The 26,059-nt window shown below is 41.1% G+C and overlaps 1 protein-coding gene across 2 annotated transcripts in view; it reads left to right on the top strand.

Annotated features, from left to right (window-relative positions):
• The window catches only part of LOC133556362 (uncharacterized), an 83,046-nt gene that overhangs the window by 42,901 nt on the left and 14,086 nt on the right, over positions 1–26,059 (top strand). The gene's annotated exons all lie outside the window — the stretch shown is intronic.

Below are 26,059 nucleotides of genomic sequence, written 5' to 3' on the forward strand. Positions count from 1 at the left end.
AATAACGAGCTTAAAGTGGACAAAAAGTGAAGTTTTCAAAGAACCAGTGAAGGAGAACTGTGCCTTCTAAGAAAGAAGAAAAAAGGTCCAAATGAGGACATTGTTAAGAGTATGTGGTCAGACAGCCAGCTCAAGCAGAACGTGGACAATCACTGCCAAAGGGAACACTATCCTTTAACATTTATCCTGTTCAGTCATTAAACCTCTCCAGCAGACTTGGCATCCTCATCTGATTAGTCGTCACTCACAGGTCACCTCCTAGTCGGCTGCTGCCTGACAAGCTGCGAGACATTATTATATCATTAGAAAATGTATTTGGTAAAACTTTTGTCTTTTTCTTCTTCGTTGGAAGAAACCGGAAGTTGCAAAGCAAGGTTGGTTGCATGAACAAAGACACTCGCTCTCTGGCAACACAGGAAGTGACACGCTAACAGCCAATCAGGTAACAGTATCACGTTTGGTTTCACCATCTTGTATTCTGGCGATTGATTCATTGCATGGAGTAAAAAAAGAAAGTGAAAATGAAGAAATTGTGGATGAAACAGGAAACATCAACTGGACAGAATGGCAGTTTTATTTGACATTATTCAAACAGACCGTAGTCAGACCAATGTGGTCTGTAAATGATAGAAGGCGCTGGTCACCACCAAGACCAGTAACACCACACCACCTTAGCCAAGCTCACCCTTTAGAGCACAACCTTAACTTCCTCGCACTAAACCTGCAGAAAAAAGTTCTTGTCAGGTTTCTCTTGCACTATTTTGTTGCACTTTATTAAACATTTTTTACATATTTATTATTTGTGCACCTTTAATTTAAGAGGTTAGTGTTGTTCAATCTAATTTTAGGGTTTTGTTTTCATTGTTCAAGTGTTTTCCATCCTTGATCTTCCAAGATGGCGGCGCCCGGACGGGCTGCGCTCTCGAGGAGCTCCTGCTGAAGATGGAATATTTGGCAGAAATACCGGACAATTCCACAAACTTTATGGCTGGCTCACATCGTGGTCACTCCGTGATCACGTACGACCGCCAGACACTTCTGGATGTGGACACATCGGGCCGTTTTGGACCGATAGACACTTGCGTGCTAGACTTGCTAACTAGCATGGGAATACATCGGCGGCTACATCCAGCGGCCTGTGAAGCAGGGGAGTCTAGTAGCAGCGGGGGCCGTCTACGGAGCAGACGCCAGCGGTGTGATCGGAAACGCGGATGCCGAGCGGGGCTAAAAACAAAGCAGAAGGCTAATCCCCACAGAACACCACTATCCTCCATCCCGAAGACGGATTTAGATGGAAAATGCGAGACTACTGGTCTGGGTAAGGAGTCAGTTAAATTAGAACAAGTTTTTTCTGCTTTGAGTGTTTCAGAGTTGGACATGTGTTTTACTGAGGTGGCTAACTATGATGCGTGCAGTTTATCAAAGCAACAAACAAACAATCGGAAAATCCCCGTTACTGAGGTGGCTAACCATGATACGTGCAGTTTATCAAAGCAACAATCAAACAATCGGAAAATTCCTGTCGTATCAATTCCTAGATATGGTCGTAACTATACTAAATGCACTGGGCATAATAAACACAACATTATTAATATTGCTACTACGGATAATTTGATCAAAAACTCCCTAAAACAGCCCACTACCTATAATATAGGTTTTTTAAACATAAGATCATTGTCTCCTAAAACGTTGTTAGTTAATGATATTATCAGAGACAACAATCTTAACGTCATCGGTGTCAGCGAAACCTGGCTTAAACCAAACGATTTTTTTACGCTAAATGAGGCATGTCCTCCTAACTTTACACATGCGCATATTGCACGTCCGCTCAAAAGGGGTGGGGGGGTTGCACTAATATACAACGAAAACTTTAACCTTAGTCCTAACATAAATAATAAATATAAATCGTTTGAGGTGCTTACTATGAGGTCTGTCACACCGCTGCCTCTACACCTGGCTGTTATCTACCGCCCCCCAGGGCCCTATTCGGACTTTATTAATGAATTCTCAGAGTTTGTTGCTGATCTAGTGACACACGCCGATAATATAATCATAATGGGGGACTTTAATATCCATATGAATACCCCATCGGACCCACCGTGCGTAGCGCTCCAGACTGTAATTGATAGCTGTGGTCTCACACAAATAATAAATGAACCCACGCATCGCAACGGTAATACGATAGACCTAGTGCTTGTCAGGGGCATCACCGTTTCCAAAGTTACGATACTCCCGTATACTAAAGTATTGTCTGATCATTACCTTATAAAATTCGAGGTTCAGACGCATGTTCGTCAAACTAATAATAATAATAACTGCTATAGCAGCCGCAACATTAATACAGCCACAACGACAACTCTTGCTGACCTACTGCCCTCGGTAATGGCACCATTCCCAAAGTATGTGGGCTCTATTGATAACCTCACTAACAACTTTAACGACGCCCTGCGCGAAACCATTGATAACATAGCACCGCTAAAGTTAAAAAAGGCTCCAAAAATCGCACCCCGTGGTTTACAGAAGAAACTAGAGCTCAGAAATTATTATGTAGAAAGCTGGAACGCAAATGGCGCACGACTAAACTTGAGGTGCACCATCAAGCATGGAGGGATGGTTTAATAACTTATAAACGCATGCTTACCTTAGCTAAAGCTAAATATTACTCAAATCTCATCCACCGTAATAAAAACGATCCTAAATTTTTGTTTAGTACGGTAGCATCGCTAACCCAACAAGGGACTCCTTCCAGTAGCTCAACCCACTCAGCTGATGACTTTATGCAATTCTTTAGTAAGAAAATTGAAGTCATTAGAAAGGAGATTAAAGACAATGCGTCCCAGCTACAACGGGGTTCTATTAACACTGACACGATTGTATATACGGCGGATACTACCCTCCAAAATACTTTCTCTCGGATTGAGGAAATAACATTAGAGGAATTGTTACAACGTGTAAATGGAATAAAACAGACAACATGTTTACTTGACCCTCTTCCTGGGAAACTGATCAAGGAGCTCTTTGTATTATTAGGTCCATCAGTGCTAAATATTATAAACTTATCACTCTCCTCGGGCACTGTTCCCCTAGCATTCAAAAAAGCGGTTATTCATCCTCTTCTTAAAAGACCTAACCTCGATCCTGACCTCATGGTAAATTACCGACCGGTGTCTCACCTTCCCTTTATTTCAAAAATCCTTGAAAAAATTATTGCGGAGCAGTTAAATGAACACTTAGCGTCTAACAATCTATGTGAAACCTTTCAATCCGGTTTCAGGGCAAATCACTCCACGGAGACAGCCCTCGCAAAAATGACTAATGATCTATTGCTAACGATGGATTCTGATGCGTCATCTATGTTGCTGCTCCTCGATCTTAGCGCTGCTTTCGATACCGTCGATCATAATATTTTATTAGAACGTATCAAAACACGAATTGGTATGTCAGACTTAGCCCTGTCTTGGTTTAACTCTTATCTTACTGATAGGATGCAGTGTGTCTCCCATAACAATGTGACCTCGGACTACGTTAAGGTAACGTGTGGAGTTCCCCAGGGTTCGGTCCTTGGCCCTGCACTCTTCAGCATCTACATGCTGCCGCTAGGTGACATCATACGCAAATACGGTATTAGCTTTCACTGTTATGCTGATGACACCCAACTCTACATGCCCCTAAAGCTGACCAACACGCCGGATTGTAGTCAGCTGGAGGCGTGTCTTAATGAAATTAAACAATGGATGTCCGCTAACTTTTTGCAACTCAACGCCAAAAAAACGGAAATGCTGATTATCGGTCCTGCTAGACACCGAACTCTATTTAATAATACAACTCTAACATTTGACAACCAAACAATTAAACAAGGCGACACGGTAAAGAATCTGGGTGTTATCTTCGACCCAACTCTCTCCTTTGAGGCACACATTAAAAGCGTTACTAAAACGGCCTTCTTTCATCTCCGTAATATCGCTAAAATTCGCTCCATTCTGTCCACTAAAGACGCTGAGATCATTATCCATGCGTTTGTTACGTCTCGCCTCGACTACTGTAACGTATTATTTTCGGGTCTCCCCATGTCTAGCATTAAAAGATTACAGTTGGTACAAAATGCGGCTGCTAGACTTTTGACAAGAACAAGAAAGTTTGATCACATTACGCCTGTACTGGCTCACCTGCACTGGCTTCCTGTGCACTTAAGATGTGACTTTAAGGTTTTACTACTTACGTATAAAATACTACACGGTCTAGCTCCATCTTATCTTGCCGATTGTATTGTACCATATGTCCCGGCAAGAAATCTGCGTTCAAAGGACTCCGGCTTATTAGTGATTCCCAAAGCCCAAAAAAAGTCTGCGGGCTATAGAGCATTTTCCGTTCGGGCTCCAGTACTCTGGAATGCCCTCCCGGTAACAGTTCGCGATGCCACCTCAGTAGAAGCATTTAAGTCTCACCTTAAAACTCATTTGTATACTCTAGCCTTTAAATAGACTCCCTTTTTAGACCAGTTGATCTGCCGTTTCTTTTCTTTTTCTTCCATGTCCCACTCTCCCGTGTGGAGGGGGTCCGGTCCGATCCGGTGGCCATGTACTGCTCGCCTGTGTATCGGCTGGGGACATCTCTGCGCTGCTGGTCCGCCTACGCTTGGGATGGTTTCCTGCTGGCTCCGCTGTGAACGGGACTCTCGCTGCTGTGTCTTGGATCCTCTTTGGACTGGACTCTCGCGACTGTGTTGTATCCATTGTGGATTGAACTTTCACAGTATCATGTTAGATCCGCTCGACATCCATTGCTTTCCTCCTCTCTAAGGTTCTCATAGTCATCATTGTCACCGACGTCCCACTGGGTCATTATTGTCACCAATGTCCCACTGGGTGTGAGTTTTCCTACCGAGGATGTCGTGGTGGTTTGTGCAGCCCTTTGAGACACTAGTGATTTAGGGCTATATAAGTAAACATTGATTGATTGATTGATTGATTTCCTTTCTGCCTTAATAGTTGAGGGGGTCATTCACCGGAGGGTTGCGTTTGAAATAAAAAATACACTACAATATACAAAACCCAAAACCAGTAAAGTTGGCACGTTGGGTCATTTGTAAATACAAACAAAATACAATGATTAGCAAATCCTTTTCAACTTATATTCATTTAAATTAACTGCAAAGACAAGATACTACGAACTGAAAAACTTAATTTATTTTTGCAAATAATCATTAACTTAGAATTTAATGGCAGCAACACATTGCAAAACAGTTGGCACAGGGCCATTTTAACCACTGTGTTACATGGCCTTTCTTTGTAACAACACTCAGTAAATGTTTGGGAACTGAGGAGACCAATTTTTGAAGCTTTTCCTGTGGAATTATTTTCCATTCTTACTGGATTTACAGCTTAAGTTGTTCAACAGTCCGGGGTCTCAGTCGTGATATTTTAGGCTTTATATTGCACCACACATTTTCAATGGGAGACAGGTCTGAACTACAGGCAGGCCAGTCTAGTACCTGCACTATTCTACTACGAAGCCACGCTCTTGTAACGCGTGGCTTGGCATTGTCTTGCTGAAATAAGCAGTGGCGACCATGATAACGTTGCTTGGATGGCAACATATGTTGCTCCAAAACCTGTATGTACCTTTCAGCAATAATGGTGCCTTCAGAGATGTAAGTTACCCATATCTTGGGCACTAATACACCCCCATACCATCACAGATGCTGACTTTTAAACTTTGCGCCTATAACAATTTGGATGGTTCTTTTCCTCTTTGTTCCGGAGGACACGACGTCCACAGTTTCCAAAAACACTTTGAAATGTGGACTCGTCAGATCACAGAACACTTCTCCACTTTGCATCAGTCCATCTTAGATGAGCTCGGGCCCAGCCAAGCGTTTTTTGGTGTTGATAATGGCTTTTGTTTTGCATTGTACAGTTTTAACTTGCACTAATAGATGTAGCGACCGACTGTAGTTACTGACGGTGGTTTTCTGTGGTGATGTCCTTTACACACTCATGTCACTTTTTGATGCATGAGGGGTCCAAGGTTATGTGCAGTGATTTCTCCAGATTTTCTGAACCTTTTGATGATATTACAGAGCGTAGATGATGAAATCCTTGCAATAGCTAGTTGAGAAATGTTGTTCTTAAACTGTTCGACAATTTGCTCACGCATTTCTTCACAAAATGGTGACCCTCGCCCCATCCTTGTTTGTGAATGACTGAGCATTTCATGGAAGCTGATTTTATACCCAATCATGGCACCCACATGTTCCCAATTAGCCTGATCACCTGTGGGATGTCCCAAATAAGTGTTTGATGAGCATTCCTCAACTTTCTCAGTCTTTTTTGCCACCTGTGCCAGCTTTTTTGAAACATGTTGCAGGCAGCAAATTCCAAATGAGCTAATATTTGCAAAAAATAACAAAGTTCACCAGTTAGAACGTTAAGTATCTCGTCTTTGCTGTCGATTCATTTGAATATAGGTTGAAAAGGATTTGCACATCATTGTATTTTGTTTTTATTTACCATTTACACAACGTACCAACTTCAATGGTTTTGGATTTTGTACTACAATGGCCACATACGTACGTTGGTCAATCTGTGATGTCACAAACTACCCACTGTTAAAAAGCCCCCCACAGCATTCAGAAGCATCCAGAACGGAATGGAGGCACACGCCTCAATGCATGAACCTTATGAATAGATGCTTTGTCAGGACTATCCAACATAACATTTATAAGTCAGAAAAGAGGACATTTATTATTGAAAAATACTCCTAAAAATCAAATGAACTTAGCACAAGAAAGCCTCAGGTTGGTTGGAAGTGAAGGATCGATCATCTTTAGTTTTTTTATGAGCCTTCCACTTCTACATCTTACTATTGCAGCTCATCTACAACACTAAGAGCTACGAGAGCCGGGGTGTCCAAACTTTTTTCAACTGGTGGCCATCAAAGCATAAGGGGGCCATTTTCATATGCTTAATACAATATAGATATATTTTTTTTTTTACCTTTAAGGCTTCCCTCAAGTTTGGTCCCGGGGACGCGGAAGGGTCTTTGTCATGAAAATGTGAAAAATAAATAATGTATACATTTTTTAGCTTAGATCTCTCGATCAACTTAAGGTTTGTCTATTGAAAGTATTCTTATTCCTCCAAACACGACGAGTTGAGTTTATACCAAAAAGTTCTATTTTGGTTTCATCTGACCACATGACATTCTCCCAATCCTCTGCTGTATCATCCATGTATCCATTTTGGTATAAAATCAACTCGTCGTGTTTGGAGGAAGAAGAATACTGAGTTGCTTCCCAAGAACACCATATCTACTGTGAAGCATGGGGGTGGAAACATCATGCTTTGGGGCTGTTTTTCTGCTAAGGGGACAGGACGACGGATCCGTGTTAAGGAAAAAATGAATGGGGCCATGTATCGTGAGATTTCGAGCCAAAACCTCCTTCCATCAGTGAGAGCTTTGAATGGTTGACCACAATTTATTTTCCACCATAACTTACAAATACATTCTTTAAAATTCCTACAATGTGAATTCCTGGAATTTTTTTTTCACATTCAGTCTCTCACATTTGAAGTGTACCTATGATGAAAATTACAGACCTCTGTCATCATTTTAAGTGGGAGAACTTGCACAATCGGTGGCTGACTACATAGTTTTTTGCCCCACTGTATATCAGGACAATAAAGAGAAAATTGCAGCAATGTCCTCCTAAATAGAAAAATAGTGTAAATCCAATCCTGGAATATTTAAACACATACTGTACTTTATCAGGATCAAACATTTCTATCATCAAACTTGAGATATATATATATATATGTGTGTGTGTATATATATCAGTGGTTCTTAACCTTGTTGGAGGTACCGAACCCCACCAGTTTCATATGCGCATTCACCGAACCCTTCTTTAGTAAAAAAAATAATATATACATTTTTATTTTTATTTTTTTTTTTAAATCAAATTCTACACAAAGTTATATTTTTTTTACTGGTGCACAAAATGAACCATGCATGAACATCACCTTGTTCAAAGAACAAAACCAACACAGTGCATTAACTCATAACAAATTACACAAAGTTTGACTTCTGCTCTTTTGCTGTATTCATAATACGCCGATCGTTAGAAGTGTTTATTTACATGATGAGTCGGATGTGTCTTGACCTCCGCCGCAGAGGCTCCACCGAACCCCTGAGGCCGACTCACCGAACCCCTAGGGTTCGATTGAACCCATGCACGTTAAGAACCACGGATATATATATATATATATATATGTATATATATATATATATATATATATATATATACAGGACTGTCTCAGAAAATTTGAATATTGTGATGAAGTCCTTTATTTTCTGTAATGCAGCTAAAAACCTGAAAATGTCATACATTCTGGATTCATTACACATCAACTGAAATATTGCAAACCTTTTATTATTTCAATATTGCTGAATATGGCATACAGCTTAAGAAAACTCAAAAATCCTATCTAAAAAAATTAAAATGTTTCCTCAGACCGAGTAAAAAAAGAAAAGATTTATAACAGCAAAACAAATTCAAACATTTGAAAATGTCAATTAATGCACTCAGTACTCAATCGGCCTGTGGCATTGCTGAGGTGTTATGATCGAAAGGACAAGATCACGGGTACAAGCGGCCGAAATAAGTTTCCTCCGCCGTGTGGCGGGGTTCTCCCTTAGGGTGAGAAGCTCTGTCATCCGGGAGGAACTCAAAGTAAAGCCGCTGCTCCTCCACATCGAGAGGAGACAGATGAGGTGGTTCGGGCATCTGGTCAGGATGCCACCCGAACGCCTCCCTAGGGAGGTGTTTAGGGCAAATCCAACTGGTAGGAGCCACGGGGAAGGCCCAGGACACGTTGGGAATACTATGTCTCCCGGCTGGCCTGGGAACGCCTCGGGATCCTCCGGGAAGAGCTAGACAAAGTGGCTGGGGAGAGGGAAGTCTGGGCTTCCCTGCTTAGGCTGCTCCCCCCGCGACCCGACCTCTGATAAGTGGAGGTAGATGGATGGACGGATGTTAATGTTGTGTATCTGTCTGTGTTGGCCCTGTGAGCAGATGGTGACTTGTCCAGGGTGTACTCCGCCTTCCGCCCGAATGCAGCTGAGATAGGCTCCAGCACCCCCCACGACCCCGAAAAGGACAAGCGGTAGAAAATGGCTGGTTGTTTCAAGACGCACAAAGGCACTGGAAGAAAAATGGGCTGCATGGTCGAGTCACCAGAAGAAAGCCATATCTGCGCAAATGTCACAAAGTATCCCGCTACATTACGCCAAACAGCACAAAGACAAGCCTCAAAACTTCTGGAACAAAGTAATTTGGAGTGATGAGACCAATTTTGAACTTTTTGGCCACTCGACCATGCAGCCCATTTTTCTTCAAGTGCCTCCTTATTGTGCATCTTGAAACAGCCACGCCACAATTTTTCAGAGGGTCCTGTATTTCAGTTGAAGTTGTTTGAGGATTTTTCTTTGCATCTCGAACAATTTTCCTGGCAGTTGTGGCTGAAATCTTTGCTGGTCTACCTGAATCCTTCATTTTGTATGTGTATATATATATATATATATATATATATATATATATATATATATATATATATATATATATACCATCTTGTTTGTTTGAAAGAAGTTAAGTTCACATGAGGACATTTTAAGGTAAATGGTAAATGGGTTGTACTTGTATAGCGCTTTTTTACCCCTTTTTAAGGAGCCCAAAGCGCTTTGACACTATTCCCACATTCACCCACTTACACACACATTCACACACTGATGGCTGGAGCTGCCATGCAAGGCGCTCACCAGGACCCATCAGGAGCAAGAGTGAAGTATCTTGCCCAAGGACACAATGGACGTGACTAGGATGGTAAAAGGTGGGGATTGAACCAGTAACCCTCAGACTGCTGGCACAGTCACTCTACCAACTTCGCCATGCCGTCCCCATGCAGAATGCAGAATATGGATTTACAGTGTACACACAGTTGCACACACTTTCATGTGCATAGACTACAGGGCTAAAGTGGCATTTTGTCAAGAGTTCCAGAAAGCAAAGTCACTGAGGCGCACGCAAACATAAATGTACTTGCTGCTAACGTTTTATATATGACATTAAATATCTTACATTTGAAGATGCTTTTGGATTACCACAAAAAAGCAAGGATGGCTACTGTTCACATTTGATTCCAATTTGTGCTACCTGGGAATCAATTCCAACACACTTTTGTGTGTGTAAAAAAAATATAAATTGTTGTTGATAATAAAATGTAATTTTTTAATGCAACATTTAAAAAAAATTTTTTATGACATTTCTCGGTCTCATTTGCTGGTATGGCATCAAGTGGCAAGTCCAAGACATTAGATGGCAGTAGTGTATAGTTTATGGTGTGTTGGTAAGTCAGTACAGTCTTTGCTGTCTGTTGCGCTCTAAATGTGTTAATACTGTAAGCATAGTACTTATTACGCAGCAGCAACAGATGGTAACGTGCATCTTAGTTGTAGTTTTGTTTAACAAATTTGGAGGTGTTGAACTCCCCATGTAAAATCGCTAATGGTAGTCTGTAGCATGTCAATACCAAAGCCAATATATATGAGCATTTTTTGGAGTCAATTCATTTGTTGGCATTGAAAACTGCAACATTACCTAAAGCAGATCTGGCCAACCCGCGGCTTGCGAGCCTTGTGCGGCTCTTAACTCTGTTATGAGAGTAGCATATGTGTGTGTGTGGCCCTTGAAGGTATGACAGCATGTGAGGTGAGTGACGTCAGTGACTGGGTAGGCGAGAGAGGTGAGGGAGCGGTAACAGTGAGTGCGTGCAGGTGCTATTAGCTTGGTGGGTGGCTGCGTGCAAGACACCAGTAAAATCACAAAGTTGCAACAAACCGCCGGCCTCGTCATTTACCCTCGAATCCGGAGCTGTAAAGACTCACTGCCGTGTAAAGTGAAGGGTGTTACCCCCGAAGTACATCGGCCCTGGAGGAACCTCTCCCCTGCACTCCTTGACTACGGTCTGGGAGCCGGAAGCAGGGTAGGTGTTTCAACTCTCTTCGTGCCTTAGTGTTTACCATGAAGTCTTTATTTTGACAGCCCCTCTCGGTAAACTTGTCTGAGTGCAAACTGAGGCAGTATTTGTCATTGATAAAACTTTCGGTGAATCAAAATTTCTGACCAATAAAAACGCAATAAACGGGTACGCAAATTTGACCCGGCAAACATAAACAAAAGAAAACACTGATGGAAAGCCATAATCGAGACAATAAAAAGACAAGCAAACCGGGCGGTAGGTAAAAAAATAAAAAATAAAAATAAAAATAAGTATCCGCTTCAGGAATTGTGCGTTCTTTCTGATGTCAATGCGTAAAAAGACACAGAAAGTGGGTTAACACCAACACTGCTTGACCTTATAACAAAATAAGTCACACATATTCTGAAACATTCAAAGTTTTGGAAAAAGTGCAGAGGTAGAAATATTCCAAATAACCTCTTGTATACAATGTAAACATAAATAATGCCTCAAAACAAGTTAATTCTATTTCAACAAAACACAGCAGAGAGCTCTCCCCTGCACAGCTGTTTTGTGCTTTAAAGTGCTCTGCCCCTCCCTCATGAATGCTGCTGCGTGAGCTCACCGCCACAATTTGTTTTATTTTCAAACAGTTCTTAACCCTGGACGTACATTGAAAATACACGCAACCCTAACTCAAAATGCCGGACATTTGAGGCATTTAAGAAACCCCGCCCGGACAGCCCCACAAAAGAAGACTTGTCCGGGGAAAAGAGGACGTATGGTCAGTCTAACATAAGAAGAAGAAGAAGCTGAAGCCGTTTCGAGTGATGAAAATCACAATAGTAAACAATTTGTTGCGATCTGCTGCTCAGATCTTCACATGTTTGTTTTTTCATTCTCAGTCTGACCCGTTTATTTCCTGTTTTTGTCCATCACTATGGTTACACATCAGTCCACCTGTTAGTCTCGCCCCGCACACCTGCTACTAATTTTCACCCTCCTATTTAAGCTCACCTTTTCTGTTTACTCATTCTCGGATCCTAATTTGCCCACGCGCATCAGTGACGACTCTCATCCTTCGTATGTATTTTCTCGCTAGCTCTTACGCTAAGCCACTTTATATTCCAGCTTTCATGCTGAATGTTTTTGTTTACTCTTTTGTGTCCTCGTACCAAGTTTTAGTTTTCCTTGTGTTTTATCCTAGCTTTCACGCTAGCGTCTTTTGTTTACCTTTTCTCTTTACACCAGTGTTTTTGTTCATAGCCTTTTGTTATTAAATAAATACCTTATATCTTACCTTTGCTGTGTTCTGCTTCGACGCATCCACGGGAAAACTACTCCGGCATTACCATGCCGAAGAAGAGTCTTCACACAATTTGTGACAAGTTCGCTCTCAAAATTGCAGAGAAACAAAACACAGCAAAATGAAAATATGAAGAAGAACACAGGACATTTTTTGCAGAGTGGGAGAGTTTATATTTTTTGGTTGACGAAATGGCAAGCCATTCTGCCTTATATTTGTCAGGCGTCTTTAGCGCATTTCAAAGCTTCAAATCTTCAGCGTCACAAGGAATGCCCGAAGTCCCACTAAGCAACATGCAAAGTAACAGAAAAATATTATATTTTTGTTTGTGGACTTGGTTGAACTGAGAGTTTGTGTGTGTGAGACAGTGCACACACAGTGTTAATTGTTGAAAATAACTGGCCCCTGGTCTTAGTACTGTAGGAGTAATGTTGGTGTGTGACATTTAAATCTGGCTGAGCAGAGGTCTGTGTGTGTGTGTGTGTGTGTGTGTGTGTGTGTGTGTGTGTGTGTGTGTGTGTGTGTGTGTGTGTGTGTGTGTGTGTGTGTGTGTAAGGGATGGGGTGATGTTCAAGTGTAGGATGTGACTCTTTGCAGAAAAACAAAGTGGGTCTTAGTCTCTGATTGGTTGGCCACCCCTGCTTAAAGGTAGTCTGCTTTCAGTGCTGCTGGAGTGATCGCCACGTGCCAATGTGCGAAAGGTCGACAATTGGGCGTGACGTCCCGTGCAACCCAGGTACCGTAACATGACACCGTTGTATTTTACGTCAATTGGTGCCCCGGGATTCAGTCAGTTCCCAAAAAGAACCAGATTTAGTACCCAAGCTGACGACTCAGACCTGAACTGTATACATGACTTAAAACTAGCATTGTCACCAGTTTTTTTACTTTATTAATATATTCCTAGATTGTGGTACTTGTATTAGTGGACAATTGTGTTAGTATTAGTCTTATAAATGTAGTAATGTTTCACTTCCGACATGATACCCTTGAGTTTTGGCCGATACCAATACTGATTTGATTCAATATCAGCAGGAATCATAGCACATACAGTACCTGTATTATTTTGTAGTGTGGAATGTTTGACAAGGTTTGATGAAGTGAAATGAGTCAAACATACATTTATGCTCAGGATGAAAAACACTACCCTGTTTATTATTAACTGTCTTGGATGGACTTATGCTGTCTTTAAATTGGAGTGGTGTGGTCATTTTTTGGGGGGGCGACACCGAGTTGCCACAATAATTCATGAAGTTAACCTCATGACGCAGCAAGTTGAGTGATGCAGACACGTTTGTTACTGGATACTTTCTAATGTGCTTGTGCCTTGGAGACTTTGTAAGTGTACGTAATATACAACTATATTTATGTTTATATTGACAAATGTGCTGTTATACACTGCAATATTGTTACATATGTCTAGCTTGTGTGCTTAGCAGTTGTGGAGCTGCGATAGCCTAACATGTTTACCTTTTGTAAATGACTAAAATACAAGAGCAAATCTGTGTGTTTATTGGAGGACATTTAGATGTTAATTGTATACCTTTGCACAAGTCAACACACTGCAGGACTGCTTGTATCGCACATGATATCGCACACAAGTAATCATGCTGCAAGACTGCTTGTATCACACAGGATATCACACAAGAAAACACGCTGCAGGATTGCTTGTATCGCATATGATATCACACACAAGTAAACACGCTGCAGGACTGCTTGTATCACACATGATATCGCACACAAGTAATTATGCTGCAGGACTGCTTGTATCACACAGGATATCACACACAAGTAAACACGCTGCAGGACTTCTTGTATCGCACATGATATCACACACAAGTAAACACGCTGCAGGAATGCTTGTATCGCACATGATATAACACACAAGTCAACACTCTGCAGGACTGCTTGTATCACACAAGTAAACACGCGGCAGGACTGCTTATATCGCACATGACATCACAAGCACGCTGCAGGACTGCTTGTATCTCACATGATATCGCACACAAATAAACACGCTGCAGGCCTGCTTGTATTGCACATATCACACACCTTAAGTAAACACACTGCAGGACTGCTTGTATCACACATGATATCACACACAAGTAAACACACACCAGGACTGCTTGTATCGTGAATGATATCGCTCACAAGTAAACACGCTGCAGGACTACTTGTATCGCATATATCACACACTAGTAAACACGCTGCAGGACTGCTTGTATCGGACCTTTTACACACATTTGATATTGTATCAGACATTTTACACACAAGCCCACATTTGATATCAATTTCGGCTTGGGACAATCTTCCTATCAACCTCACTGATGTTGTTGTTTGCTAATCACACACACGCACGCACACACACACACACACACACACACGAGAGCAGAGTATCCAAACTTTTGCCAATGAGGGCTTAATAAATCAAAGCATGCGGGGGCCCATCCATCCATCCATTTCAACATGTAATCTCCATCATGTCAAGTTTTCATTCAGACGTAAGGCGGGGTACACCCTGGACAAGTCAGCATGCAGGGGCCATTTTGATATTTTCCATTCTCAAAACCATAACAATATATATCTTGTTTAAACTTTAGGGCTCTTCTCAAGCGGACCTGAAATGGTCATATATTAATTATTGTTTTCATGCTTAAATCTGTAGACTAACTTCAAATCTATTCGTCAATATACATTTTAAACTTTCTTTGCCCTTTTTCTCAAAGAATTTTTTTTTTTTTGTAATGGCAAAAACACAAAACAAGCCCAAACAATTGTTCAAAGTGGAATTTGGTGTGAAGTAATTGGAGCCTTAAACAGATCAATAATTCATAACATTAATTTTGATTCATTATTATTTTTGGAGCAATGACAGTTAAAAAAAAAAAAAACTAATCAAAAAAGTATACATTCTTTTTTTACTTTCATCATCTAAATCTGGAGATCAACTTCAGATCTCGCCGTTGATTAAATATATTTGTTTGTTTTATGCCCTATTGTGTCATGGAATATTTTTTGTTTTTGTATATATGCAATATTCCCCCCAAAATATTTCAAAGTGAAATATTTGATTTTAAGTAATTGAATCCTTAAATAGGTCAATAATTCATAACATTGATTTTGATTGATCATTATTCAAATGCATGGCAGCTTTGTGTTATTAGAGTCAACATTGAAACTTTTTCTCCTCACAAAAGTGCCACGAGCCAGAGGGGTTAGTGCGTCTGCCTCACAATACGAAGTTCCTGCAGTCCTGGGTTCAAATCCAGGCTCGGGATCTTTCTGTGTGGAGTTTGCATGTTCTCCCCGTGAATGCGTGGGTTCCCTCCGGGTACTCAGGCTTCTTCCCACTTCCAAAGACATGCACCTGGGGATAGGTTGATTGGCAACACTAAATTGGCCCTAGTGTGTGAATGTGAGTGTGAATGTTGTCTGTCTATCTGTGTTGGCCCTGCGATGAGGTGGCGACTTGTCCAGGGTGTACCCCGCCTTCCGCCCGTTGTAGCTGAGATAGGCGCCAGCGTCCCCCGCGACCCCGAAAGGGAATAAGCGGTAGAAAATGGATGGATGGAAGTGCCACGAGCCATAAACAAAAATTAGCCGCGGGCCACACTTTCGGACACCCCTGCTGCACGCCTTCAAAGCCTCGCAGCCATCTATGTCACTTTTCAAAAATGCACATTTTCCTCACTAAAGTGTTCGAAAATTCAGAAGAAGCCAGCAGCTGCCTGTCGTCGACCATTAGTTGAGGAAGTTTGTGCTAATGACATTTGTGTTAAATATGCATCCTACAATTACACCTTTAATGATGAATCTTTAACTCAACCTGTGAGCAACATGCACAACTTCATGATGGCGTGTTATAACTTCCGTGTGTGTGTGGGCGTGTGTGTGTGTGTACACATGTTTCAACGCCACGGTGTCGGGTGTGTGTAGTTGGAGAGAATATGCAAATGTTACAACCTGCTGAGCAGGCTGGAAAAAAAGGAGAGAAAGTGTAAGAGAAAACTGCAGTGCGTCTATGCAGAAAGATGTCACTCAAATGCACCTTTTATTTTTGGAATACTGGAAGAAAATATCGTCTTATTTTCCTGGCGATGACAACCTTTGATCCTCTTCCAGAAATAGCAGCGCTAAAAAAAAAAAGGTATCACACTACCCAAAATAGCAAGAGGAAGGAAGTGAAGGATCAAATGTTAATAAAACATTGCAGATAACGTGGGGGGTGGAGGTGGGGGGTTGGATTTTAACCACCAGATACAGTTTCAGGTTCTCTTCTACCCAGAAATAGCTGCATCTGGACACATCTGCACATATGTTGGGGTTACGTAAGGTTGTGTGTGCGTGTGCGTGTGTGTGTTTGTGTGTGTGTGCGTGTGTGTTTCTGTGTCTGTGTGTACATGCAGGATCACAGTGGGAGTGGCATTGCAGAGGGTACAGTGTAGCATGTCACCTCATCCATCTGGCCTTCACTAATTACACTGCTGTGAGATACACACAAACGCATGCACGCACACACACACTGAGTACACGAGCAGGGCAAGAGGCTGAAAAGACAACAATGTGAAGCAAATAAGAGGATAGTTAAGGTGTTTCATCCAAGGGCTGGGCGATACGGCTGAACATTATCAGCATGTGTTTTATAACAGTCGATATTGATAATTACTGATATTTTTCTGACTTTTTGAAAATAAGGACGAGGAGAAAAATATTTATTACCGTATTATTACCGGTATATAAATATTACAAAAATGTGTCTGTAAATTATCTGCCGCAGATATTTACGTTGCGAAATGAGTTATTTACACGGAAATATTTATAATTGTTTATTTACATGCCTAATTGTTTCCAAAAGGTGTCTGTAACACGGCAGTAAAACGGTGGATCAAACAAAACAGAAGTTCTCGTCATCGACACAGTAGCTGCGGAAGCTAGCACTCCAATCAGCTAAACAGACTCAAAACCTCCACGGTGACGTTTTGGTGAATTTACTGAGGAATTTGTGAAACTGAAATAATACAAAAAGAATTCCGTTGTAAGTAAATATTACTAACACAGATACTTGTAAACATGTTAGCATATTAGCTAATGCTAATGAAGCTAGCTTCCTTACATTTTGATAGCACGTATGCATGAAAACACTCTTAAAGACATCACACATGGGATGGTTGGGTAAGTAAGTAGTTCTATCCATTCATTTTCTACCGCTTGTCCCTTTCGGGGTAACGGGGGGTGCTGCTTTCGGGCGGAAGGCGGGGTACATTCTGGTCAAATCGCCACCTCATCGCAGGTCCTAAGTAAGTAATTGTTTTAGTTATATGGTAAAACTTACAAACGTTGCTTGGAATGATGAATGAAGAATCCTTTTGAGCAGAAACGCTACGGACGTTTTACTTTTGGTTTGAGACAAACCAGTAAGTACATTTTCAACTTGCAGCACCTGCAGTGAGCAAACTTGTCCAAAAGATGGCAGCATAGCACAAACAATAACACACCATTTCAGTCTTCTTTTTGGGTTTAATGGAAATTATTGAACACAAAAAAGTATGGCAATTAGCAAAAAAAAATCCAAAAAAATCTATAAATTAGTCACACTGTTTTATAAGCCAAAGGGTTCAAAACGTAGGAAAAAAGTAGCAGCTTATACCCTGGAATTTATGGTAAATGTAAACATTTGTATTTCAAATATAACCTTCCTCTGATTATAATCCCCTGAGTTATCAAGGCAGAAAGGAAAGGAAATGTCAACACAACTATGGAAAACAATCAATGTAAATACAATTCTAAAATCACTTTCAACTCTTAACAATAACTTCTTAAAATGGAGGAATATGTAAGAAATGCTTAATAAAGTGTAACGAAATAGTGCTATGTGTGAAAATGTAAACTAGAGAAACCTGAGAATAATTATTTTCTGCAGGTTTAGTGCCAAGAAGTTACAGTCGTGCTCTAACAGCTGAGCATGGCTAAGGTGGTGTGATATTACTGGTCTTGGTGGTCTGACTATGGTCTGTTTGAAAAAAATTCAAAAAACTGCCATACTGTCCAGACGACTTATTTTCTTCATCACAAACAAGGACAAAAAGAACCACATGACTAGTACAAAGCCGTTCTTAGTCCTGAGTGCACCAGGTGGATACAGGGTAGACCCCTGACGAGACAGGGTTGAGTATTTCCTCTCTGAGTGCACGAGCAAGCCAAGAGAGAATATAATTCAAATGTTTGCAGAAACTTGTTTTCACTGTAGAATCTCCAGCCAGTGTCTTTTCCAGTACAAATCCTACTCAGGCTGTAGTACTCGCAGTCAACATGATGTGTTTAAGAGTGTTTTCATGCATACGTGCTATCATGATTAGGGACGGCGTGGCGCAGTGGAAGAGTGGCCGTGCGCAACCCGAGGGTCCCTGGTTCAAATCCCACCTAGCACCAACCTCGTCACGTCCGTTGTGTCCTGAGCAAGACACTTCACCCTTGCTCCTGATGGGTGTTGTTTGGCGCCTTGCATGGCAGCTCCCTCCATCAGTGTGTGAATGTGTGTGTGAATGTGGAAGTAGTGTCAAAGCGCTTTGAGTACCTTGAAGGTAGAAAAGCGCTATACAAGTACAACCCATTTATTTATTTAAGTGCGGAGGTGAGCGAGCAGCTGTTTGCTGCTTGCTGCTTTCACAGAAGTGAAACTAACCAATCATAATTTGATGGTAAAAACTCACTTTTCCATTTCACTCTACTTTTCTTTGACGCACTGCCATCAGAATAGTCTGACAATGGCAATAAAAAAGGTGAACTAGAAAGAACAAATGTGACGTTGTCATCTGTCTCTTGTACACTGTCATCATTTTGTTACCACCAAACTTTGAAATACATGGCAAGTTCTGCCTGTACTGATGCAAGCATTGCATAGCAATCACCATAACAACATGAATACTAACACTGAGGTTAAGGTATTTTTACACATAAGAACATGTAAAATAATATCTCATCACACGTGAACTACAGCAGTAATTGTAGTGCTCAAAACGCATCAACCAGTCATGTGATCAACCGAGAGACGCTGCATCAGTTCGCCTCCCAAAATACATGAAAGTTTGACATCAAATGAGTTATTTGAGTGTACTTGTAGTTTACTAGCAGAATAATAAATACATGCAGTTCAGCTGTTTTGCATGTGAGCACTTTAAGTTCACCTTGCTGTGTGCGCATTTTAATGTGACACTTGAAAATGGGGTGAGATTGCAAAAATAGACCTTGTGTTGGCATTCCTACATTCTCCTCTGTATGGTTTTGTGTGTGTGTGTGTGTGTGTATATATATATATATATATATATATATATATATATATATATATATATATATATATATATATATATATCCATTTTCTACCGCTTATTCCCCTTTGGGGTCGCTGGTGCCTATCTCAGCTACAATCGGGCGGAAGGCGGTGTACACCCTGGACAAGTCGCCACCTCATCCCAGGGCCAAAACAGATAGACAGAAAACATTCACACTCACATTCACACACTAGGGCCAATTTAGTGTTGCCAATCAACCTTTCCCCAGGTGTATGTCTTTGGAAGTGGGAGGAAGCCGGAGTACCCGGAGGGAACCCACGTATTCTCGGGGAGGACATGCAAATTCCACACAGAAAAATCCCGAGCCCGGGATTGAACCCTGACTACTCAGGACCTTCGTATTGTAAGGCAGAAGCACTAACCCCTCTGGCACTGTGAATATATATATACATATATATATATATATATATATATATATATATATATGTGTATATATATATATATATATATATATATATATATATATATATATATATGTATGTATATATATATTCACAGTATATATATATATATATATATATATACACATACATATATATATATTAATATATATACACATACATATATATATATATATATATATATATATATATATGTATGTGTATATATATACAGTGGGGCAAAATAAATATACAACTTCAACACTGAGATTTTAGATCAGCTATTTGTCATTATTATTTAATTAGTTAATTTTGCAGGGACAGTATACAACTCTAAGACACTTCCTGAATATATTTTGCGCCCCCAAACCCGCCCACCTTACCGACGGGGGTGGGGGTGTATAAAATAGTCAGGGAGTGTCATGGATGCAAAGGATTATGGGTGTTGCGTTTATGTTGTGTTACTGTGAGGATGTTCTCCCGAAATGTGTTTGTCATTCTTGTTTGGTGTGGCTTCACAGCGTGGCGCATATTAGTAAGAGTGTTAAAATTGTTTATATCACAACCATTAGTGTACTCTGTGTCACCCAGTATGCTTTGCAGTCGTGTGCGTGTGCCTGACAGACAATGTTGCTGGACTGACAAGTAGTTTGTACATGCTGTAGAAGGCGACAAAGCCAATGGCTTCATAGCACGCCCTAATACTTATTAACTGGGGGACTGCCGGCAGTCATTCTAGAGAATGTTTACGTCTCCTATTGTCTTCTTCGCTTTGTGACACGGGTCCTAATTTGCTCTTTGTATGGTAAAGGATACCGAGCCCTGAACCATGTATAATGAATATTTCCGAATGGTTCAACCACCATCCGCCCGAATTTAATTAAAATCTATTTTTTCGTCATGTCACCCGCCCAAACTGCGGTTTTACCGTGGACTCCGCGGATGAGACCGCAAACCGCGCATCTCTCGTCAGCATTACAGTTCATCTTTCCAGCAATCACAGATAGGAATTGTATTTTCTTGTGTATCAGTTGTATTTGAAGTAAATCCCAGTACTTGAAGTTGGACATGTTACAAACTGCACAAGACAACAGCTTCAAGACATAATTCCTCAGCTGAGATGACACGGTCAGCACCAACAAGCATCCCTTGTGTTGTGTCCTTCGTCTAAAACTCTCCAGGATTTCCAGTGCTGCTGTTGATGCTGACCTCAATAGCTGACCCACCTAAGAGGTACATTTTTATAGCCCTCGTTCCACTGAAGGATTGTCCATCTACAATCTATCTGTACAAACATGGGGTTTCTCCTTGACATCCTCTTCACCCCGTCTGACTGCAGTCATTAGCAGAAGAGGATACAGGGATCCAGTATCACCACTTTTACGAGGCTGCTGCACCCTCAGAGTGCTTGATTAGCGCCTGGTTTTGCACAGAACCAATATTAAAATATTATTTTTTATTTAAAAAATCATAAAATTGAGGCAGAAAAACATTCTAGTATCATTCATTATTTGGCTATTACTTCAGTGCCCCTCCCGAAAATCTCCCGGGGCAACCATTCTCCCGACTTTCTCCCAATTTCCACCAGGAAAACAATATTGGGGTTGTGCCTTAAAGGCACTGCCTTTAGCGTCCTCTACAACCTGTAGTCACGTACGCTTTTCCTCCATACAAACAGCGTGCCGGTCCAATCATTTAATATATGTGGCTTGTATCCACACGGGCAAATGTAAGGCATAGTTGATCAACAGCCATACAGGTCACACTGGGGGTGGCCGTAGAAACAACTTTATCACTGTTACAAACATCCGCCACACTGTGAACCCACACCAAACAAGGATGACAAACACATTTCGAGAGAACATCCAAACCGTAACACAACATTAACACAACAGAACAAACACCCACAACCCCTTGCACACCAACTCTTTCGGGACGCCACAATATACACACCCCCCTGCACCCTGCTACCACCAAACCCTGCCCACCTCAACCCCGCCGCCACCTAATCTCCCATATTCGGAAGTTTCAAGGTTGGCAAGCATGTCAAATAGAGACCATTCTATATCGGTAAAATTCAAAAGTGTAATTAAGTTTACTTTTTACACAATTACTATTTTTACTATTTGTGTGATACCTTCTGATATTATGCAAGTAATTCATGATAGATTAAACACATGACTGACAGACAAAAATAATCAAAAGAGTATCAAACATTTTCCAGTTAAAAATTACATTTAATTAGATTAGTTCCAAAGACATGCACCTGGGGATAGGTTGATTGGCAACACTAAGATGACCATAGTGTGTGAATGTGAGTGTGAATGTTGTCTGTCCATCTGTGTTGGCCCTGCGATGGATGAGGTAGCGACTTGTCCAGGGTGTACACAGCCTTCCGCCTGATTGTAGCTGAGATAAGCACCAGCGCCCCCCGAGACCCAAAAAGGGAATAAGCTGAAGAAAATGTATGTATGGATGGATGGTATCAAACATTTTCCAGTTAAAAACTACATTTAATTAAATTAGTACCAAAGACATGCACCTGCGGATAGGTTGATTGGCAACACTAAGATGACCATAGTGTGTGAATGTGAGTGTGAATGTTGTCTGTCTATCTGTGTTGGCCCAGTGATGAGGTGGAGACTTGTTCAGGGTGTAGAGCCTTCTGCCCGAATGCAGCTGAGATAGGCTCCAGCACCCCCTGCGACCCCAATGGGAGAAGTGGTAGAAAATGTATGTATCGATGGATAGTTCCTATAGTTTAATTAAATTAGTTCCTACAATTTATAGAAACAGTGGATACACGTCCAATAACATGACAATTTGTAATGAAACGTTAGCATGGAGCATCCTCCTGACCATTGCTATTATTAGCAAGTAGCAAGTAGGAGACTGGCACATGAAGTTAGGGCTTAGCATGAATTGTTTGTTAGCATTTTGTATTATATTACACAGTCTTTTTTTTAATCTGCACTGCACTATAAAACTTAATTGCTAACTCCATTGACAAATGTAACATTGTACATGTATCCATCCATCCATCCATTTTCAGAGTTTACATTATGCCATATTTTGGTGTGGATGTACATTGTTGTTTCAAATAGGGAGACAGACATACAACACAGCCTGTATACTTATAGCTTTATACATTGAAAGGTTTTGAAAGAGTAAGCTAATAAAATATCATATTTGAAGCTTCCATATCCTCAGTTTTTCTTCGCTGTTTGGACCAAAGCACCACCATTACTTGTTGTGAAGACCACAACACTCTAATAAACAAAAAGTAGGTATTGACCAATACCTACTTTTTGACTCACACCACCCACTGGAACACCAACTGGGCGTTATCAGAACTCTCCAACACAGAACTAATAATGTTCCCACCAGTCCACAGGCCAATGAGAAAGAGCATATAGGCATTTGAGGGAAGCCCTCAAAACCTGTGGGCATCCCAGCTGGTCCTTTGTGAAAAGTGCATCCAGTTCCAAAAATAAAAACAGAGTGGATGAGGAGAGAAAAGGTGACAAAATATTGTCATTCCATATGTATCAGGTCCATCTGAGAAACTCAGAATAATTTTTTAACCAACACAACATCTCAGTACACTTCAAACCAGGACACACTGAGACAGAGCCTGGTGCATACTAAAGACCGGACACCCCACACCCACAAAAATAATCTGGTGTAATGAATGCACTGAGTCATATATTGGGGAAACAAAACAACCACTAAGACGACACACGGCACAGCATATACGGGCAAACTCTTCAGGTCTAGACTCACCTATCTACTTGCACCTCAGGGGGAAACATCACTCCTTTGAGAACTAAAATTTACAGATACTGGACAGGGAGGACAGATGGTATGAAGGAGGAGTGAGGGAAGCCATCTATGTCAAGGTTAAAAAACAAACATCCCTGAACAGAGGAGGTGGTCTGCAACGCCACCTGTTTCCCACATACAAAGTTGTCCTTTCAACCATTCCTAGATTCTGCAATATAGCCTCCAACATAATAGTAGGAGTTATAAACATTCTGGTCTAGGAGGTGACATGAATGCCATGTATACCATATGTTTACAACTGAATAGAATTCTAACGTGGGTGATTCCGACTATTTTGGACTGCTAGTAGTCGATCTACTGCGATGGTTCTGACACACAATACCTCAATGCTAACGAGGGGAAATAACACTTCAACAACTGTCGTTGGCTTTGACAATTAAGATTTTTTGTTTGCATTAAAACAGTTGTTTTTCTCACTACAATAGGGCGAAACCATCCTTGCCCAGGGACACCCTCCTGGTTTTGGAGTACAAATATTTGGGGTTTTGGCACCAGCCGCTTGACTAGATGTGAGCAATCTAAGTCTAAGACTAGATGTGACCAATCTAAGTCCAAGACGAGATGTGACCAATCTAAGTCTAAGACGAGATGTGACCAATCTAAGTCCAAGACGAGATGTGACCAATCTAAGTGTCACACGAGATGTGACCAATCTAAGTGTCACACGAGATGTGACCATTCCAAGTCTAAGACTAGATGTGACCATTCCAAGTCTAAGACTAGATGTAACCAATCCAAGTCTAAGACTAGATGTGACCAATCTAAGTCTAAGACGAGATGTGACCATTCTAACTGTAAGACGAGATTTGACCAATCTAAGTCCAAGACGATATGTGACCAATCTAAGTCTAAGATGAGATGTGACCAATCTAAGTCCAAGACGAAATGTGACCAATCTAAGTCTAAGACGAAATGTGACCAATCTAAGTCTAAGACGAGATGTGAACCATCTAAGTCTAAGACAAGATGTGATCAATATAAGTCTAAGACTAGATGTGACCAATCTAAGTCAAAGACTAGATGTGACAAATCTAAGTCTAAGACTAGATGTGACCAATCTAAGTCTAAGACTAGATGTGACAAATCTAAGTCTAAGACTAGATGTGACCAATTTAAGTCTAAGACTAGATGTGACCATTCTAAGTCTAAGACTAGATGTGCCAAATCTAAGTCTAAGACTAGATCTGACAATCTAAGTCTAACACTAGATGTGACCAATCTAAGTCTAAGAATAGATGTAACCAATCCAAGTCTAAGACTAGATGTGACAATCTAAGTCTATGATCATGAACTGATGAAGTCTACTCAGATGAGAGACCAAACATCTTCTAGTACAAACCAAACAGTCCAGTTGTGATGACTGAAAGACCTGAGATGGTTGAGAACATTCATAGATAAAAAAAGTGACAAAAAGGGCGTTTAAAAAAAAAAAAATAAAATTAATTAATAAGCCCTTATCGGGTCCTGGGATCTATAAGGTTATTCACATTGAAGGTTCTCTGAGGGTTAAATGTGAAGGACGCAGCGTGTTGAAGACTTCAACAGGAGTCTAATTGAAACCACGCTGCAGCTGAGAGCAAGTAGATGAACTGTGAGCCATAAATATGACACACCTGTGTGAGCTGCATGCTTGCACCAGGTATGTTCCCATTGCTTTGTCAACTTGTCAAAGGTGCTTTTGATGGTCAACATGCCGACAATCTCCTCCTGACATGTGCTGCTATTGTGTGGGACATAATCGTAGACGCTTAGCAAGACATGAACCACAACAGAGACCAGCATCTATCCAGAGGACCCAATAGACTATGGAGAGTTCATCTGACACGTGTGGGACCCTGACAGAGCAGCACTGATTACAAGAAGAAATATGGCCGCCGCCCCAATCCCCTGGTGGCAAACACACATGTGAAGTAAGAATGATAGACCCATCCTCACGTTTCCTGGTGACACTAATAGTCTTCGCCAGGGCTGGGCGATGAAACAATATCAACATGTATCGCGATAGACACGTAATCAATAGCAACAACAAAATGTGTTTGGTGAAACGGAAGAATACGGAAGTGGCAAAGCAAGATTGGTTGCTTGGTTGATCAGTCATCAGTGGGCGGCACATGCTAACGTCCAATCAGGTAACAGTATCAACTATCACGTTTGGTTACGCCATCTTGT

The sequence above is a fragment of the Nerophis ophidion genome, linkage group LG07, assembly GCF_033978795.1.
Source record: "Nerophis ophidion isolate RoL-2023_Sa linkage group LG07, RoL_Noph_v1.0, whole genome shotgun sequence".
Taxonomy (NCBI): domain Eukaryota; kingdom Metazoa; phylum Chordata; class Actinopteri; order Syngnathiformes; family Syngnathidae; genus Nerophis; species Nerophis ophidion.